The sequence below is a fragment of the Dromiciops gliroides genome, chromosome 4 (genome assembly GCF_019393635.1).
Source record: "Dromiciops gliroides isolate mDroGli1 chromosome 4, mDroGli1.pri, whole genome shotgun sequence".
NCBI lineage: Eukaryota > Metazoa > Chordata > Mammalia > Microbiotheria > Microbiotheriidae > Dromiciops > Dromiciops gliroides.
In genome coordinates, this window is record NC_057864.1 from 63,428,428 (window position 1) to 63,433,511 (window position 5,084).

A 5,084-nucleotide genomic window follows, 5' to 3' on the forward strand; every position below is an offset into this window, starting at 1 on the left:
TAGCTATCCAGCCCACCAGCAGATAATCAGATATTCAACTAGAGTTAAAAGGATTTTTCCAACCCCAAATCACATAGTTGACTGGGGATGGATGTAGCAAGAGGAGGACCCAAAAGAACAATGAGTCCTAGCCTGAGGACTTTTCCGGCTTCTGCAGATTGCATGACTTGGTGCAGCTATCTTACCTACAAAACTACATCTTGTAGATACACAGACTCTCTAGAAGCTTTTCAGCATCAGAAATGTGAATTGCCTAACCATGTATATTTCCTGGCCCCACAGATTACTTACATATATCTGACATAGACACGCTTCCTGCATATGTATCCCTCTGTATGTGATTCCTTTTCATTTGTATTCTCTGCTTGTGTGTGCCATACTTGAGTCTGGAGAAAGGAAGACCTGATTTTGAATCCTGCCTCAGATACTTAATAGCCATGTGACCCTGGGTAAGTCATTTAACTTTAGTTTGCCTCAGTTTCCTTAACTGTAAAATGGCCTCTTAGGATTTTTGAGTGAATCAAATGATGTAATCTTTATAAAGTGCCTAGCACCGTTTTTGGCTCATAGTGTTTAATAAATTCCTGTTTCCTTCCACGCATCCCACTGGTAGTGTATTAATAACATGTTGGGAGAGGGGCAGCTAGGTGGTACAGTGGGTAAAGCATTGGCCCTGGATTCAGGAGGACCATAGTTCAAATCTGGCCTTAGACACTTGACACTTACTAGCTGTGTGACCCTGGGCAAATCACTTAACCCTCATTGCCCCATAATCAATCAATCAAGAAAGAAAGAAAGAAAGTAAACAAACAAACAAATAAATAAATAACCTGTGGGAGAATGTAACACTTTTAAGTATGGAAGTGAGGAATTCTTCAAGATACAATAAAAGGAGCATTGGTTTTGGAGTCAGAGAGGACCCTGGTTCAAATCTTATCTCAGGTGTTTACTACTTATGTAACTTTACCAAAGTTAGAGAAGCTTCCTGGGTCTTGGTTTCTTTATATGCAAAATAAGAGGATTAGATTAGACAGCTTCTTCAGTTCTGTCTAGTTGTAGATCAGGGATCCTGGGAATTGAATCTGCTTTGTCAAGAAATCTGTTTTGCTTTGAACTAATGTGTATGTTCTGGTTAGCTTAGTAAAAGTAAATATATTGATGGGGGCTGATGAGCTATGGTTTTGAGTGGATGCTGACCCACAGAACACCTTGAACCTGAGGTAGCTTTTTAGAGCAGCCCACATGAGAGCAAAGGCCCAGGTGCCATGTTGGCATTTATTAGGAATCCTGACAAGTTTATCTAACTTTTGCAACTTGGAGTTTCCAAGTTCTATGGATGATATCCATCTTTAGAATAGCTTTATACACATATGCCAATGTGCTCCAGAACATGTGGACAGGGTCCTATGTTATGTATTCCATTCTGATATGGGATATCTTTTTACAGAGAATGAATTTTAACCTATTCCAGAGCTGCACCCCAAAATTAGGTGCTCAATAAATATATATTGATTAATGGATTCTATTTTTTTTTTTTGAGGGATCAGGGTATAGCTAGGTGGTACAGTGATAGAGCACTGGGCGTGGAGTCAGGAAGACTTGAGTTCCAAATCTGGTCTCAGACACTCACTTACTAGCTGTGTGACCCATGGCAAATCGTTCAATCCTGTTTGCCTCAGTTTCCTCATCTGGAAAATGATATGGAGAAGGAAAAAGCAAACCATTCCAGTATCTTTCCCAAGAAAACCTCAAATAGGCCACAAAAAAGAGTAAGACATGACTGAAATGACTGATAAAACATTTTTTAGATTTTGTTTTGGAAAAGGGAGAAAACTGATGAAAGAAATTTAAGATAAAGGAAATGGGGAGAAGAGATGAAGTGAGAAAGGGAAAACAGGAGAGGGAGAAAGGAAGAGAGAAAATATATTTTGCCATATATAATCATGAGCATGAGAGCAGGCATAGTGATTCCTTGCTGAGGCTTAGCCTCATTTTTAGCCTTGAGGAAGTCATTTCCCTGTCTGAAATATGTGAAAAATCATGAGAGACAGAGTGATATAAAGAATATATAGCATCAAACTAGGAGTCATGAGGTTTGGTTCTACCATCTTAGCATATGATCTTGGACCAACCTTTTCACTTATTGAGAGTTCAAGTTTTCTCACCTGTATAAGGAGGTGATTATATTAGATTACCTCTACTTTCCCTAACATTTCTAAAATTTTGTGACTATAATCTCTGTCCATTATCTTCCAGTTACTACAGTTCTTGGTAAAAATGTTTGTTTGCATCCCATTAACTCTCACATGAAAAGTTTTAGCTAAGTATGGAATGTATCTATTTCATTTATATAGTCATTTGTATTTTGTTTTCTAGATCATTATTAGGTTAGATAATACATATAAGGCTGTTGCCATTGTTTTTCTTCTGACAAGACAGAACTGATTAGTGTTATATATTTCAGGAGTATGCAAAGGAAAATTTGACTTTGCAAAAGGGTAAGATGAAAGAAAGAGAAAGGTATTTTGACTTTTTAAAAAAAAAAATCTTGAGCCTCATCAGATAATATAATGGTATAGTTACTAGATAAGGTCCTATGCTTTGATAATATGCACTTATCTCACATAGCCATTTATGCCTTTGGAGTAGCATTTTAACTTAGGATTCTTTGTTCCTTAGAGGTTCTTAACTTTCTGTCCTTATCTCCACATCCAGGGAAAGACAAAAGAGTCACATTAATAACAATGATCTCAAGTGCACCACTGAGAAACAAAGTAATTTTTATTGGAAAATAGCTTTGTGCAACTCAGAAGTCTATTTCAAGCAAAATCAAGGTAGCTAAAATAAGAAGCTGACAATTTTAAAAGCTCTGCATTATTTTTTTTGTTTGTTTATTGCCAATTTCATTGGTGCTTCCAATGAATGAACTTCCAATAAAGAGACTTCCTCAAGCAATGTCATTGGCTGGTTTGCAAATTGTAGTCTAAAGACAGATGTATCAAGTACTTCTGATGTTCAAGGTATATAGGGAATTGCCACAAAATATATGAAAACAAGAGCCATTCTCCAGAAGGCAAATGATAGGAACGATTTTCATTTTAAATAGATTTTTTTTAGCTGTCTTTTGTTTTTATATCACCTATATTTCCTCCTATTCCTCTTCTTCCCACACCCAGAAAGCCATCTTTTATAACAATGATTCTTTTAAAAAGAGATGAACAGGGACAGCTAGGTGGCACAATGGATAGAGCACCAGCCCTGGAGTCAGGAGGACCTGAGTTCAAATACAGCCTCAGACACTCAACACTTACTAGCTGTGTGACCCTGAGCAAGTCACTTAACCCCAACTGCCTCACCAAAAAAAAAAAAAGAAAGAAAAGAAAAAAAAAAGAGATGAACAGTTTTTAAGGGAAAAAGAATCAATCTCTCAACATGTTTTTAAAATGGCTCCAAATCATTAGTAATAAAACAAATGCAAATTCAACTGAAGTTTTATCCCATGCCCATCAAATAGACAGAGGTGATAAAGTATGGAAACAGCCAATGTTGGAGAGGCTCTGGAAATACTAGCACATTCATGTCCTGTTTGTGGAGCTGTGAATGTATCTAGAAAATAATCTGAAATTATGTTTAAGAAAAAGTCTTTAAGCTTTTCAGATTCTTTTGACCCAGTCATCTCACTACAGGCATGTCAAGCAGGTCAAAGAAGTAAAAAGATATATGTGTGTGTACATTTTTGTATTTGTGTGTGTATATACACACATATACACACTAATCAGCATTTCATGATAGCAAAAAAACTGGAAACAAAGTGAGTCAATTGGAGAATGAAGGAACAAAGTGTGGTATGTTTGAATGAAATTAAATATTCTGTAAGAAATGACAAATGTGAGCAATCAGAGAAACATGAAAAGATATATTTGACCTGATGCAGAGCAAAGAGCCAGAAGAAAAAGATTCACAATTATAATTATGTAGATAAATACAACATTAAGAGGAAGCTGAACAGAGATTATTAACTGCAATGACTCATTTTGGTACCAGAAGGCAGATGATGACATATCTTTTCCTCTTCTGGGTAGAGTGCTAGAGGGTTACAGGTACAAAATGTTGCATATGCTATCAAATAGGGCTACATTGTTAATCACCTTTTCTTTGTTACAAGGGAAGATTCAGTGGGAAATAACTGTGATATAAAAACATTAAAAGCATAAATAACACTACTCCATTTCCATTCGTTATTTTTATCTAGTAATATATTCAAACTCCTCTGTTCTACTGGATTTCTTTTGAACCATTAATAATTTTTCCCTGCTGTGTTTTCAGTAAAGCTAATTTAGGCATCTAGCCTTTTTTTTTTTTAAGTTTACACTAAGCTACCTTCTAAAAGGGATTTGATAACTTCCCAATGCTTTTTGGGTTTTTTTGGTGAGGCAGTTGGGCTTAAGTGACTTACCCAGGGTCATACAGCTAGTAAGTGTTAAGTGTCTGAGGCCAGATTTGAACTCAGAATCCAGGACTGGTTTATCCACTTTGCCACCTAGCTGCCCCTTTTAATTCTTCTTCTTCTTCTTCTTCTTCTTCTTCTTCTTCTTCTTCTTCTTCTTCTTCTTTTTTGGTGCCCAATGCTTAACTGAAAAGGCATGTAGCTTACTCTTTTTGCAAAATACTAGCTCCAATACAGGCCTAATTTCCTCCATTTATATAGCAGGACAATAATACAAGTGCCAACCTCATTGTACAGTGTGATGAGAATGATTTTTAATTTATTTGTGCTTTGAATTACTTTGAAAAATGATCCTTCAGAAGCACAAACACTTTAAGCCTGCTTCTACCACAGTCATGGGAAAAATAGCCCTCAGTAGGAGGGGCATTTTCTGTCTTTGTGGGTTTTCAATGAGGGTAGAAAAACAGTCTTCCTACATACATGAAGTTCTGTGTGTGGTCTGTGGTTATGCATTATTTCAACCACAAAGCTGAAAATGGGAGTGCAATAGGGACAGGTCAGAAGGAAGCCATATTTTGCATCATAGTATAGTGAGTAGAGTGATGGAATTAGTCAGAAAGATCCAATTTTGAATCCC